Here is a 15,375-nt window from a genome sequence, read left to right as displayed (position 1 = left end):
TTTTTGGTCCAAAATTTTTTTGGTCCCAAAATTTTTCGAAGTTTTTTTTGGTCCAAAATTTTTTTGGTCCCAAAATTTTTCGAAGTTTTTTTTGGTCCCAAAATTTTTCGAAGTTTTTTTTGGTCCAAAATTTTTTTGGTCCCAAAATTTTTCGAAGTTTTTTTTGGTCCCAAAATTTTTCGAAGTTTTTTTTGGTCCAAAATTTTTTTGGTCCCAAAATTTTTCGAAGTTTTTTTTGGTCCCAAAATTTTTCGAAGTTTTTTTTGGTCCAAAATTTTTTTGGTCCCAAAATTTTTCGAAATTTTTTTTGGTCCCAAAATTTTTCGAAGTTTTTTTTGGTCCAAAATTTTTTTGGTCCCAAAATTTTTCGAAGTTTTTTTTGGTCCAAAATTTTTTTGGTCCCAAAATTTTTCGAAGTTTTTTTTGGTCCCAAAATTTTTCGAAGTTTTTTTTGGTCCAAAATTTTTTTGGTCCCAAAATTTTTCGAAGTTTTTTTTGGTCCCAAAATTTTTCGAAGTTTTTTTTGGTCCAAAATTTTTTTGGTCCCAAAATTTTTCGAAGTTTTTTTTGGTCCAAAATTTTTTTGGTCCCAAAATTTTTCGAAGTTTTTTTTGGTCCAAAATTTTTTTGGTCCCAAAATTTTTCGAAGTTTTTTTTGGTCCCAAAATTTTTCGAAGTTTTTTTTGGTCCAAAATTTTTTTGGTCCCAAAATTTTTCGAAGTTTTTTTTGGTCCAAAATTTTTTTGGTCCCAAAATTTTTCGAAGTTTTTTTTGGTCCAAAATTTTTTTGGTCCCAAAATTTTTCGAAGTTTTTTTTGGTCCCAAAATTTTTCGAAGTTTTTTTTGGTCCAAAATTTTTTTGGTCCCAAAATTTTTCGAAGTTTTTTTTGGTCCCAAAATTTTTCGAAGTTTTTTTTGGTCCAAAATTTTTTTGGTCCCAAAATTTTTCGAAGTTTTTTTTGGTCCAAAATTTTTTTGGTCCCAAAATTTTTCGAAGTTTTTTTTGGTCCCAAAATTTTTCGAAGTTTTTTTTGGTCCAAAATTTTTTTGGTCCCAAAATTTTTCGAAGTTTTTTTTGGTCCAAAATTTTTTTGGTCCCAAAATTTTTCGAAGTTTTTTTTGGTCCAAAATTTTTTTGGTCCCAAAATTTTTCGAAGTTTTTTTTGGTCCCAAAATTTTTCGAAGTTTTTTTTGGTCCAAAATTTTTTTGGTCCCAAAATTTTTCGAAGTTTTTTTTGGTCCCAAAATTTTTCGAAGTTTTTTTTGGTCCAAAATTTTTTTGGTCCCAAAATTTTTCGAAGTTTTTTTTGGTCCAAAATTTTTTTGGTCCCAAAATTTTTCGAAGTTTTTTTTGGTCCAAAATTTTTTTGGTCCCAAAATTTTTCGAAGTTTTTTTTGGTCCAAAATTTTTTTGGTCCCAAAATTTTTCGAAGTTTTTTTTGGTCCAAAATTTTTTTGGTCCCAAAATTTTTCGAAGTTTTTTTTGGTCCCAAAATTTTTCGAAGTTTTTTTTGGTCCAAAATTTTTTTGGTCCCAAAATTTTTCGAAGTTTTTTTTGGTCCCAAAATTTTTCGAAGTTTTTTTTGGTCCAAAATTTTTTTGGTCCCAAAATTTTTCGAAGTTTTTTTTGGTCCAAAATTTTTTTGGTCCCAAAATTTTTCGAAGTTTTTTTTGGTCCCAAAATTTTTCGAAGTTTTTTTTGGTCCAAAATTTTTTTGGTCCCAAAATTTTTCGAAGTTTTTTTTGGTCCAAAATTTTTTTGGTCCCAAAATTTTTCGAAGTTTTTTTTGGTCCAAAATTTTTTTGGTCCCAAAATTTTTCGAAGTTTTTTTTGGTCCCAAAATTTTTCGAAGTTTTTTTTGGTCCAAAATTTTTTTGGTCCCAAAATTTTTCGAAGTTTTTTTTGGTCCCAAAATTTTTCGAAGTTTTTTTTGGTCCAAAATTTTTTTGGTCCCAAAATTTTTCGAAGTTTTTTTTGGTCCAAAATTTTTTTGGTCCCAAAATTTTTCGAAGTTTTTTTTGGTCCAAAATTTTTTTGGTCCCAAAATTTTTCGAAGTTTTTTTTGGTCCCAAAATTTTTCGAAGTTTTTTTTGGTCCAAAATTTTTTTGGTCCCAAAATTTTTCGAAGTTTTTTTTGGTCCCAAAATTTTTCGAAGTTTTTTTTGGTCCAAAATTTTTTTGGTCCCAAAATTTTTCGAAGTTTTTTTTGGTCCAAAATTTTTCGAAGTTTTTTTTGGGTGAAAATTTTTTTGGTCCCAAAATTTTTCGAAGTTTTTTTTGGTCCAAAATTTTTTTGGTCCCAAAATTTTTCGAAGTTTTTTTTGGTCCCAAAATTTTTCGAAGTTTTTTTTGGGTGAAAATTTTTTTGGTCCCAAAATTTTTCGAAGTTTTTTTTGGGTGAAAATTTTTTTGGTCAAAAATTTTTCGAAGTTTTTTTTGGTCCCAAAATTTTTCGAAGTTTTTTTTGGGTGAAAATTTTTTTGGTCCCAAAATTTTTCGAAGTTTTTTTTGGTCCCAAAATTTTTTTGGTCCCAAAATTTTTCGAAGTTTTTTTTGGGTGAAAATTTTTTTGGTCCAAAAATTTTTTGAAGTTTTTTTTGGTCCAAAATTTTTTTGGTCCCAAAATTTTTCAAAGTTTTTTTTGGTCCCAAAATTTTTCGAAGTTTTTTTTGGGTGAAAATTTTTTTGGTCCGAAAATTTTTCGAAGTTTTTTTTGGTCCCAAAATTTTTTTGGTCCAAAATTTTTTTGGTCCCAAAATTTTTCGAAGTTTTTTTTGGTCCAAAATTTTTTTGGTCCCAAAATTTTTCGAAGTTTTTTTTGGTCCCAAAATTTTTCGAAGTTTTTTTTGGGTGAAAATTTTTTTGGTCCCAAAATTTTTCGAAGTTTTTTTTGGTCCAAAATTTTTTTGGTCCCAAAATTTTTCGAAGTTTTTTGGTAAAAATTTTTTTGGTCCGAAAATTTTTTGAAGTTTTTTTTGGTTCAAAATTTTTTTGGTCCCAAAATTTTTCGAAGTTTTTTTTGGGTGAAAATTTTTTTGGTCCCAAAATTTTTCAAAGTTTTTTTTGGTCCAAAATTTTTTTGGTCCCAAAATTTTTCGAAGTTTTTTTTGGGTGAAAATTTTTTTGGTCCCAAAATTTTTCGAAGTTTTTTTTGGTCCAAAATTTTTTTGGTCCCAAAATTTTTCGAAGTTTTTTTTGGGTGAAAATTTTTTTGGTCCCAAAATTTTTCGAAGTTTTTTTTGGTCCAAAATTTTTTTGGTCCCAAAATTTTTCGAAGTTTTTTTTGGTCCCAAAATTTTTCGAAGTTTTTTTTGGGTGAAAATTTTTTTGGTCCGAAAATTTTTCGAAGTTTTTTTTGGTCCCAAAATTTTTTTGGTCCAAAAATTTTTCGAAGTTTTTTTTGGTCCAAAATTTTTTTGGTCCCAAAATTTTTCGAAGTTTTTTTTGGGTGAAAATTTTTTTGGTCCCAAAATTTTTCGAAGTTTTTTTTGGTCCAAAATTTTTTTGGTCCCAAAATTTTTCGAAGTTTTTTTTGGTCCCAAAATTTTTCGAAGTTTTTTTTGGGTGAAAATTTTTTTGGTCCGAAAATTTTTCGAAGTTTTTTTTGGTCCCAAAATTTTTTTGGTCCAAAAATTTTTCGAAGTTTTTTTTGGTCCAAAATTTTTTTGGTCCCAAAATTTTTTTGGTCCCAAAATTTTTCGAAGTTTTTTTTTGGTCCAAAATTTTTCGAAGTTTTTTTTGGGTGAAAATTTTTTTGGTCCAAAATTTTTTTGGTCCCAAAATTTTTCGAAGTTTTTTTTTGGTCCAAAATTTTTTTGGTCCCAAAATTTTTCGAAGTTTTTTTTGGGTGAAAATTTTTTTGGTCCAAAATTTTTTTGGTCCCAAAATTTTTCGAAGTTTTTTTTTGGTCCAAAATTTTTTTGGTCCCAAAATTTTTCGAAGTTTTTTTTGGGTGAAAATTTTTTTGGTCCCAAAATTTTTCGAAGTTTTTTTTGGTCCAAAATTTTTTTGGTCCCAAAATTTTTCGAAGTTTTTTTTGGTCCCAAAATTTTTCGAAGTTTTTTTTGGTCCAAAATTTTTTTGGTCCCAAAATTTTTCGAAGTTTTTTTTGGTCCAAAATTTTTTTGGTCCCAAAATTTTTCGAAGTTTTTTTTGGGTGAAAATTTTTTTGGTCCCAAAATTTTTCGAAGTTTTTTTTGGTCCAAAATTTTTTTGGTCCCAAAATTTTTCGAAGTTTTTTTTGGTCCCAAAATTTTTCGTCCAAAAAGTTTTTTGGTCCCAAAATTTTTCGAAGTTTTTTTTGGTCCAAAATTTTTTTGGTCCCAAAATTTTTCGAAGTTTTTTTTGGTCCCAAAATTTTTCGAAGTTTTATTTGGTCCAAAATTTTTTTGGTCCCAAAATTTTTCGAAGTTTTTTTTGGTCCAAAATTTTTTTGGTCCCAAAATTTTTCGAAGTTTTTTTTGGTCCCAAAATTTTTCGAAGTTTTTTTTGGTCCAAAATTTTTTTGGTCCCAAAATTTTTCGAAGTTGTTTTTGGTCCAAAATTTTTTTGGTCCCAAAATTTTTCGAAGTTTTTTTTGGTCCCAAAATTTTTCGAAGTTTTTTTTGGGTGAAAATTTTTTTGGTCCCAAAATTTTTCGAAGTTTTTTTTGGTCCAAAATTTTTTTGGTCCCAAAATTTTTCGAAGTTTTTTTTGGTCCCAAAATTTTTCGACCAAAATTTTTTTGGTCCCAAAATTTTTCAAATTTTTTTTTGCCCAAAATTTTTTTGGTCCCAAAATTTTTCGAAGTTTTTTTTGGTCCCAAAATTTTTCGAAGTTTTTTTTGGTCCAAAATTTTTTTGGTCCCAAAATTTTTCGAAGTTTTTTTTGTGGTGAAAAATTTTTTGGTCCCAAAATTTTTCGAAGTTTTTTTTTGGTCCAAAATTTTTTTGGTCCCAAAACGTTTCGAAGTTTTTTTTGGTCCAAAATTTTTTTGGTCCCAAAATTTTTCAAAGTTTTTTTTGGTCCAAAATTTTTTTGGTCCCAAAATTTTTCGAAGTTTTTTTTGGTCCAAAATTTTTTTGGTCCCAAAATTTTTCGAAGTTTTTTTTGGTCCCAAAATTTTTCGAAGTTTTTTTTGGTCCAAAATTTTTTTGGTCCCAAAATTTTTCGAAGTTTTTTTTGGTCCCAAAATTTTTCGAAGTTTTTTTTGGTCCAAAATTTTTTTGGTCCCAAAATTTTTCGAAATTTTTTTTGGTCCCAAAATTTTTCGAAGTTTTTTTTGGTCCAAAATTTTTTTGGTCCCAAAATTTTTCGAAGTTTTTTTTGGTCCAAAATTTTTTTGGTCCCAAAATTTTTCGAAGTTTTTTTTGGTCCCAAAATTTTTCGAAGTTTTTTTTGGTCCAAAATTTTTTTGGTCCCAAAATTTTTCGAAGTTTTTTTTGGTCCCAAAATTTTTCGAAGTTTTTTTTGGTCCAAAATTTTTTTGGTCCCAAAATTTTTCGAAGTTTTTTTTGGTCCAAAATTTTTCGAAGTTTTTTTTGGGTGAAAATTTTTTTGGTCCAAAAATTTTTTGAAGTTTTTTTTGGTCCAAAATTTTTTTGGTCCCAAAATTTTTCAAAGTTTTTTTTGGTCCCAAAATTTTTCGAAGTTTTTTTTGGGTGAAAATTTTTTTGGTCCGAAAATTTTTCGAAGTTTTTTTTGGTCCCAAAATTTTTTTGGTCCAAAATTTTTTTGGTCCCAAAATTTTTCGAAGTTTTTTTTGGTCCAAAATTTTTTTGGTCCCAAAATTTTTCGAAGTTTTTTTTGGTCCCAAAATTTTTCGAAGTTTTTTTTGGGTGAAAATTTTTTTGGTCCCAAAATTTTTCGAAGTTTTTTTTGGTCCAAAATTTTTTTGGTCCCAAAATTTTTCGAAGTTTTTTTTGGGTAAAAATTTTTTTGGTCCGAAAATTTTTTGAAGTTTTTTTTGGTTCAAAATTTTTTTGGTCCCAAAATTTTTCGAAGTTTTTTTTGGTCCCAAAATTTTTCGAAGTTTTTTTTGGGTGAAAATTTTTTTGGTCCCAAAATTTTTCAAAGTTTTTTTTGGTCCAAAATTTTTTTGGTCCCAAAATTTTTCGAAGTTTTTTTTGGGTGAAAATTTTTTTGGTCCCAAAATTTTTCAAAGTTTTTTTTGGTCCAAAATTTTTTTGGTCCCAAAATTTTTCGAAGTTTTTTTTGGTCCAAAATTTTTTTGGTCCCAAAATTTTTCGAAGTTTTTTTTGGTCCAAAATTTTTTTGGTCCCAAAATTTTTCGAAGTTTTTTTTGGTCCAAAATTTTTTTGGTCCCAAAATTTTTCGAAGTTTTTTTTGGTCCCAAAATTTTTCGAAGTTTTTTTTGGTCCAAAATTTTTTTGGTCCCAAAATTTTTCGAAGTTTTTTTTGGTCCCAAAATTTTTCGAAGTTTTTTTTGGTGCAAAATTTTTTTGGTCCCAAAATTTTTCGAAGTTTTTTTTGGTCCAAAATTTTTTTGGTCCCAAAATTTTTCGAAGTTTTTTTTGGTCCAAAATTTTTTTGGTCCCAAAATTTTTCGAAGTTTTTTTTGGTCCAAAATTTTTTTGGTCCCAAAATTTTTCGAAGTTTTTTTTGGTCCAAAATTTTTTTGGTCCCAAAATTTTTCGAAGTTTTTTTTGGTCCCAAAATTTTTCGAAGTTTTTTTTGGTCCAAAATTTTTTTGGTCCCAAAATTTTTCGAAGTTTTTTTTGGTCCCAAAATTTTTCGAAGTTTTTTTTGGTCCAAAATTTTTTTGGTCCCAAAATTTTTCGAAGTTTTTTTTGGTCCAAAATTTTTTTGGTCCCAAAATTTTTCGAAGTTTTTTTTGGTCCCAAAATTTTTCGAAGTTTTTTTTGGTCCAAAATTTTTTTGGTCCCAAAATTTTTCGAAGTTTTTTTTGGTCCAAAATTTTTTTGGTCCCAAAATTTTTCGAAGTTTTTTTTGGTCCAAAATTTTTTTGGTCCCAAAATTTTTCGAAGTTTTTTTTGGTCCCAAAATTTTTCGAAGTTTTTTTTGGTCCAAAATTTTTTTGGTCCCAAAATTTTTCGAAGTTTTTTTTGGTCCCAAAATTTTTCGAAGTTTTTTTTGGTCCAAAATTTTTTTGGTCCCAAAATTTTTCGAAGTTTTTTTTGGTCCAAAATTTTTCGAAGTTTTTTTTGGGTGAAAATTTTTTTGGTCCCAAAATTTTTCGAAGTTTTTTTTGGTCCAAAATTTTTTTGGTCCCAAAATTTTTCGAAGTTTTTTTTGGTCCCAAAATTTTTCGAAGTTTTTTTTGGGTGAAAATTTTTTTGGTCCCAAAATTTTTCGAAGTTTTTTTTGGGTGAAAATTTTTTTGGTCAAAAATTTTTCGAAGTTTTTTTTGGTCCCAAAATTTTTCGAAGTTTTTTTTGGGTGAAAATTTTTTTGGTCCCAAAATTTTTCGAAGTTTTTTTTGGTCCCAAAATTTTTTTGGTCCCAAAATTTTTCGAAGTTTTTTTTGGGTGAAAATTTTTTTGGTCCAAAAATTTTTTGAAGTTTTTTTTGGTCCAAAATTTTTTTGGTCCCAAAATTTTTCAAAGTTTTTTTTGGTCCCAAAATTTTTCGAAGTTTTTTTTGGGTGAAAATTTTTTTGGTCCGAAAATTTTTCGAAGTTTTTTTTGGTCCCAAAATTTTTTTGGTCCAAAATTTTTTTGGTCCCAAAATTTTTCGAAGTTTTTTTTGGTCCAAAATTTTTTTGGTCCCAAAATTTTTCGAAGTTTTTTTTGGTCCCAAAATTTTTCGAAGTTTTTTTTGGGTGAAAATTTTTTTGGTCCCAAAATTTTTCGAAGTTTTTTTTGGTCCAAAATTTTTTTGGTCCCAAAATTTTTCGAAGTTTTTTTTGGGTAAAAATTTTTTTGGTCCGAAAATTTTTTGAAGTTTTTTTTGGTTCAAAATTTTTTTGGTCCCAAAATTTTTCGAAGTTTTTTTTGGTCCCAAAATTTTTCGAAGTTTTTTTTGGGTGAAAATTTTTTTGGTCCCAAAATTTTTCAAAGTTTTTTTTGGTCCAAAATTTTTTTGGTCCCAAAATTTTTCGAAGTTTTTTTTGGGTGAAAATTTTTTTGGTCCCAAAATTTTTCGAAGTTTTTTTTGGTCCAAAATTTTTTTGGTCCCAAAATTTTTCGAAGTTTTTTTTGGGTGAAAATTTTTTTGGTCCCAAAATTTTTCGAAGTTTTTTTTGGTCCAAAATTTTTTTGGTCCCAAAATTTTTCGAAGTTTTTTTTGGTCCCAAAATTTTTCGAAGTTTTTTTTGGGTGAAAATTTTTTTGGTCCGAAAATTTTTCGAAGTTTTTTTTGGTCCCAAAATTTTTTTGGTCCAAAAATTTTTCGAAGTTTTTTTTGGTCCAAAATTTTTTTGGTCCCAAAATTTTTCGAAGTTTTTTTTGGGTGAAAATTTTTTTGGTCCCAAAATTTTTCGAAGTTTTTTTTGGTCCAAAATTTTTTTGGTCCCAAAATTTTTCGAAGTTTTTTTTGGTCCCAAAATTTTTCGAAGTTTTTTTTGGGTGAAAATTTTTTTGGTCCGAAAATTTTTCGAAGTTTTTTTTGGTCCCAAAATTTTTTTGGTCCAAAAATTTTTCGAAGTTTTTTTTGGTCCAAAATTTTTTTGGTCCCAAAATTTTTTTGGTCCCAAAATTTTTCGAAGTTTTTTTTTGGTCCAAAATTTTTTTGGTCCCAAAATTTTTCGAAGTTTTTTTTGGGTGAAAATTTTTTTGGTCCAAAATTTTTTTGGTCCCAAAATTTTTCGAAGTTTTTTTTTGGTCCAAAATTTTTTTGGTCCCAAAATTTTTCGAAGTTTTTTTTGGGTGAAAATTTTTTTGGTCCAAAATTTTTTTGGTCCCAAAATTTTTCGAAGTTTTTTTTTGGTCCAAAATTTTTTTGGTCCCAAAATTTTTCGAAGTTTTTTTTGGGTGAAAATTTTTTTGGTCCCAAAATTTTTCGAAGTTTTTTTTGGTCCAAAATTTTTTTGGTCCCAAAATTTTTCGAAGTTTTTTTTGGTCCCAAAATTTTTCGAAGTTTTTTTTGGTCCAAAATTTTTTTGGTCCCAAAATTTTTCGAAGTTTTTTTTGGTCCAAAATTTTTTTGGTCCCAAAATTTTTCGAAGTTTTTTTTTGGTCCAAAATTTTTTTGGTCCCAAAATTTTTCGAAGTTTTTTTTTGGTCCAAAATTTTTTTGGTCCCAAAATTTTTCGAAGTTTTTTTTGGGTGAAAATTTTTTTGGTCCCAAAATTTTTCGAAGTTTTTTTTGGTCCAAAATTTTTTTGGTCCCAAAATTTTTCGAAGTTTTTTTTGGTCCCAAAATTTTTCGTCCAAAAAGTTTTTTGGTCCCAAAATTTTTCGAAGTTTTTTTTGGTCCAAAATTTTTTTGGTCCCAAAATTTTTCGAAGTTTTTTTTGGTCCCAAAATTTTTCGAAGTTTTATTTGGTCCAAAATTTTTTTGGTCCCAAAATTTTTCGAAGTTTTTTTTGGTCCAAAATTTTTTTGGTCCCAAAATTTTTCGAAGTTTTTTTTGTGGTGAAAATTTTTTTGGTCCCAAAATTTTTCGAAGTTTTTTTTTGGTCCAAAATTTTTTTGGTCCCAAAACGTTTCGAAGTTTTTTTTGGTCCAAAATTTTTTTGGTCCCAAAATTTTTCGAAGTTTTTTTTGGTCCAAAATTTTTTTGGTCCCAAAATTTTTCGAAGTTTTTTTTGGTCCAAAATTTTTTTGGTCCCAAAATTTTTCGAAGTTTTTTTTGGTCCCAAAATTTTTCGAAGTTTTTTTTGGTCCAAAATTTTTTTGGTCCCAAAATTTTTCGAAGTTTTTTTTGGTCCCAAAATTTTTCGAAGTTTTTTTTGGTCCAAAATTTTTTTGGTCCCAAAATTTTTCGAAATTTTTTTTGGTCCCAAAATTTTTCGAAGTTTTTTTTGGTCCAAAATTTTTTTGGTCCCAAAATTTTTCGAAGTTTTTTTGGTCCAAAATTTTTTTGGTCCCAAAATTTTTCGAAGTTTTTTTTGGTCCCAAAATTTTTCGAAGTTTTTTTTGGTCCAAAATTTTTTTGGTCCCAAAATTTTTCGAAGTTTTTTTTGGTCCCAAAATTTTTCGAAGTTTTTTTTGGTCCAAAATTTTTTTGGTCCCAAAATTTTTCGAAGTTTTTTTTGGTCCAAAATTTTTCGAAGTTTTTTTTGGGTGAAAATTTTTTTGGTCCCAAAATTTTTCGAAGTTTTTTTTGGTCCAAAATTTTTTTGGTCCCAAAATTTTTCGAAGTTTTTTTTGGTCCCAAAATTTTTCGAAGTTTTTTTTGGGTGAAAATTTTTTTGGTCCCAAAATTTTTCGAAGTTTTTTTTGGTTGAAAATTTTTTTGGTCAAAAATTTTTCGAAGTTTTTTTTGGTCCCAAAATTTTTCGAAGTTTTTTTTGGGTGAAAATTTTTTTGGTCCCAAAATTTTTCGAAGTTTTTTTTGGTCCCAAAATTTTTTTGGTCCCAAAATTTTTCGAAGTTTTTTTTGGGTGAAAATTTTTTTGGTCCAAAAATTTTTTGAAGTTTTTTTTGGTCCAAAATTTTTTTGGTCCCAAAATTTTTCAAAGTTTTTTTTGGTCCCAAAATTTTTCGAAGTTTTTTTTGGGTGAAAATAATTTTGGTCCGAAAATTTTTCGAAGTTTTTTTTGGTCCCAAAATTTTTTTGGTCCAAAATTTTTTTGGTCCCAAAATTTTTCGAAGGTTTTTTTGGTCCAAAATTTTTTTGGTCCCAAAATTTTTCAAAGTTTTTTTTGGTCCCAAAATTTTTCGAAGTTTTTTTTGGGTGAAAATTTTTTTGGTCCCAAAATTTTTCGAAGTTTTTTTTGGTCCAAAATTTTTTTGGTCCCAAAATTTTTCGAAGTTTTTTTTGGGTAAAAATTTTTTTGGTCCGAAAATTTTTTGAAGTTTTTTTTGGTTCAAAATTTTTTTGGTCCCAAAATTTTTCGAAGTTTTTTTTGGTCCCAAAATTTTTCGAAGTTTTTTTTGGGTGAAAATTTTTTTGGTCCCAAAATTTTTCAAAGTTTTTTTTGGTCCAAAATTTTTTTGGTCCCAAAATTTTTCGAAGTTTTTTTTGGGTGAAAATTTTTTTGGTCCCAAAATTTTTCGAAGTTTTTTTTGGTCCACAATTTTTTTGGTCCCAAAATTTTTCGAAGTTTTTTTTGGGTGAAAATTTTTTTGGTCCAAAAATTTTTCGAAGTTTTTTTTTGGTCCAAAATTTTTTTGGTCCCAAAATTTTTCGAAGTTTTTTTTGGGTGAAAATTTTTTTGGTCCAAAATTTTTTTGGTCCCAAAATTTTTCGAAGTTTTTTTTTGGTCCAAAATTTTTTTGGTCCCAAAATTTTTCGAAGTTTTTTTTGGGTGAAAATTTTTTTGGTCCCAAAATTTTTCGAAGTTTTTTTTGGTCCAAAATTTTTTTGGTCCCAAAATTTTTCGAAGTTTTTTTTGGTCCCAAAATTTTTCGAAGTTTTTTTTGGTCCAAAATTTTTTTGGTCCCAAAATTTTTCGAAGTTTTTTTTGGTCCAAAATTTTTTTGGTCCCAAAATTTTTCGAAGTTTTTTTTTGGTCCAAAATTTTTTTGGTCCCAAAATTTTTCGAAGTTTTTTTTTGGTCCAAAATTTTTTTGGTCCCAAAATTTTTCGAAGTTTTTTTTGGGTGAAAATTTTTTTGGTCCCAAAATTTTTCGAAGTTTTTTTTGGTCCCAAAATTTTTCGAAGTTTTTTTTGGTCCAAAATTTTTTTGGTCCCAAAATTTTTCGAAGTTTTTTTTGGTCCCAAAATTTTTCGAAGTTTTTTTTGGTCCAAAATTTTTTTGGTCCCAAAATTTTTCGAAGTTTTTTTTGGTCCAAAATTTTTCGAAGTTTTTTTTGGGTGAAAATTTTTTTGGTCCCAAAATTTTTCGAAGTTTTTTTTGGTCCAAAATTTTTTTGGTCCCAAAATTTTTCGAAGTTTTTTTTGGTCCCAAAATTTTTCGAAGTTTTTTTTGGGTGAAAATTTTTTTGGTCCCAAAATTTTTCGAAGTTTTTTTTGGGTGAAAATTTTTTTGGTCAAAAATTTTTCGAAGTTTTTTTTGGTCCCAAAATTTTTCGAAGTTTTTTTTGGGTGAAAATTTTTTTGGTCCCAAAATTTTTCGAAGTTTTTTTTGGTCCCAAAATTTTTTTGGTCCCAAAATTTTTCGAAGTTTTTTTTGGGTGAAAATTTTTTTGGTCCAAAAATTTTTTGAAGTTTTTTTTGGTCCAAAATTTTTTTGGTCCCAAAATTTTTCAAAGTTTTTTTTGGTCCCAAAATTTTTCGAAGTTTTTTTTGGGTGAAAATTTTTTTGGTCCGAAAATTTTTCGAAGTTTTTTTTGGTCCCAAAATTTTTTTGGTCCAAAATTTTTTTGGTCCCAAAATTTTTCGAAGTTTTTTTTGGTCCAAAATTTTTTTGGTCCCAAAATTTTTCAAAGTTTTTTTTGGTCCCAAAATTTTTCGAAGTTTTTTTTGGGTGAAAATTTTTTTGGTCCCAAAATTTTTTGAAGTTTTTTTTGGTCCAAAATTTTTTTGGTCCCAAAATTTTTCGAAGTTTTTTTTGGGTAAAAATTTTTTTGGTCCGAAAATTTTTTGAAGTTTTTTTTGGTTCAAAATTTTTTTGGTCCCAAAATTTTTCGAAGTTTTTTTTGGTCCCAAAATTTTTCGAAGTTTTTTTTGGGTGAAAATTTTTTTGGTCCCAAAATTTTTCAAAGTTTTTTTTGGTCCAAAATTTTTTTGGTCCCAAAATTTTTCGAAGTTTTTTTTGGGTGAAAATTTTTTTGGTCCCAAAATTTTTCGAAGTTTTTTTTGGTCCACAATTTTTTTGGTCCCAAAATTTTTCGAAGTTTTTTTTGGGTGAAAATTTTTTTGGTCCCAAAATTTTTCGAAGTTTTTTTTTGGTCCAAAATTTTTTTGGTCCCAAAATTTTTCGAAGTTTTTTTTGGGTGAAAATTTTTTTGGTCCAAAATTTTTTTGGTCCCAAAATTTTTCGAAGTTTTTTTTTGGTCCAAAATTTTTTTGGTCCCAAAATTTTTCGAAGTTTTTTTTGGGTGAAAATTTTTTTGGTCCCAAAATTTTTCGAAGTTTTTTTTGGTCCAAAATTTTTTTGGTCCCAAAATTTTTCGAAGTTTTTTTTGGTCCCAAAATTTTTCGAAGTTTTTTTTGGTCCAAAATTTTTTTGGTCCCAAAATTTTTCGAAGTTTTTTTTGGTCCAAAATTTTTTTGGTCCCAAAATTTTTCGAAGTTTTTTTTTGGTCCAAAATTTTTTTGGTCCCAAAATTTTTCGAAGTTTTTTTTTGGTCCAAAATTTTTTTGGTCCCAAAATTTTTCGAAGTTTTTTTTGGGTGAAAATTTTTTTGGTCCCAAAATTTTTCGAAGTTTTTTTTGGTCCCAAAATTTTTCGACCAAAATTTTTTTGGTCCCAAAATTTTTCAAATTTTTTTTTGCCCAAAATTTTTTTGGTCCCAAAATTTTTCGAAGTTTTTTTTGGTCCCAAAATTTTTCGAAGTTTTTTTTGGTCCAAAATTTTTTTGGTCCCAAAATTTTTCGAAGTTTTTTTTGTGGTGAAAATTTTTTTGGTCCCAAAATTTTTCGAAGTTTTTTTTTGGTCCAAAATTTTTTTGGTCCCAAAACGTTTCGAAGTTTTTTTTGGTCCAAAATTTTTTTGGTCCCAAAATTTTTCGAAGTTTTTTTTGGTCCAAAATTTTTTTGGTCCCAAAATTTTTCGAAGTTTTTTTTGGTCCAAAATTTTTTTGGTCCCAAAATTTTTCGAAGTTTTTTTTGGTCCCAAAATTTTTCGAAGTTTTTTTTGGTCCAAAATTTTTTTGGTCCCAAAATTTTTCGAAGTTTTTTTTGGTCCCAAAATTTTTCGAAGTTTTTTTTGGTCCAAAATTTTTTTGGTCCCAAAATTTTTCGAAATTTTTTTTGGTCCCAAAATTTTTCGAAGTTTTTTTTGGTCCAAAATTTTTTTGGTCCCAAAATTTTTCGAAGTTTTTTTTGGTCCAAAATTTTTTTGGTCCCAAAATTTTTCGAAGTTTTTTTTGGTCCCAAAATTTTTCGAAGTTTTTTTTGGTCCAAAATTTTTTTGGTCCCAAAATTTTTCGAAGTTTTTTTTGGTCCCAAAATTTTTCGAAGTTTTTTTTGGTCCAAAATTTTTTTGGTCCCAAAATTTTTCGAAGTTTTTTTTGGTCCAAAATTTTTCGAAGTTTTTTTTGGGTGAAAATTTTTTTGGTCCCAAAATTTTTCGAAGTTTTTTTTGGTCCAAAATTTTTTTGGTCCCAAAATTTTTCGAAGTTTTTTTTGGTCCCAAAATTTTTCGAAGTTTTTTTTGGGTGAAAATTTTTTTGGTCCCAAAATTTTTCGAAGTTTTTTTTGGGTGAAAATTTTTTTGGTCAAAAATTTTTCGAAGTTTTTTTTGGTCCCAAAATTTTTCGAAGTTTTTTTTGGGTGAAAATTTTTTTGGTCCCAAAATTTTTCGAAGTTTTTTTTGGTCCCAAAATTTTTTTGGTCCCAAAATTTTTCGAAGTTTTTTTTGGGTGAAAATTTTTTTGGTCCAAAAATTTTTTGAAGTTTTTTTTGGTCCAAAATTTTTTTGGTCCCAAAATTTTTCAAAGTTTTTTTTGGTCCCAAAATTTTTCGAAGTTTTTTTTGGGTGAAAATTTTTTTGGTCCGAAAATTTTTCGAAGTTTTTTTTGGTCCCAAAATTTTTTTGGTCCAAAATTTTTTTGGTCCCAAAATTTTTCGAAGTTTTTTTTGGTCCAAAATTTTTTTGGTCCCAAAATTTTTCAAAGTTTTTTTTGGTCCCAAAATTTTTCGAAGTTTTTTTTGGGTGAAAATTTTTTTGGTCCCAAAATTTTTCGAAGTTTTTTTTGGTCCAAAATTTTTTTGGTCCCAAAATTTTTCGAAGTTTTTTTTGGGTAAAAATTTTTTTGGTCCGAAAATTTTTTGAAGTTTTTTTTGGTTCAAAATTTTTTTGGTCCCAAAATTTTTCGAAGTTTTTTTTGGTCCCAAAATTTTTCGAAGTTTTTTTTGGGTGAAAATTTTTTTGGTCCCAAAATTTTTCAAAGTTTTTTTTGGTCCAAAATTTTTTTGGTCCCAAAATTTTTCGAAGTTTTTTTTGGGTGAAAATTTTTTTGGTCCCAAAATTTTTCGAAGTTTTTTTTGGTCCACAATTTTTTTGGTCCCAAAATTTTTCGAAGTTTTTTTTGGGTGAAAATTTTTTTGGTCCCAAAATTTTTCGAAGTTTTTTTTTGGTCCAAAATTTTTTTGGTCCCAAAATTTTTCGAAGTTTTTTTTGGGTGAAAATTTTTTTGGTCCAAAATTTTTTTGGTCCCAAAATTTTTCGAAGTTTTTTTTTG

This window comes from Astyanax mexicanus, chromosome 8, assembly GCF_023375975.1.
Source record: "Astyanax mexicanus isolate ESR-SI-001 chromosome 8, AstMex3_surface, whole genome shotgun sequence".
NCBI classification, from domain to species: domain Eukaryota; kingdom Metazoa; phylum Chordata; class Actinopteri; order Characiformes; family Acestrorhamphidae; genus Astyanax; species Astyanax mexicanus.
This window is presented reverse-complemented; position numbering follows the sequence as displayed.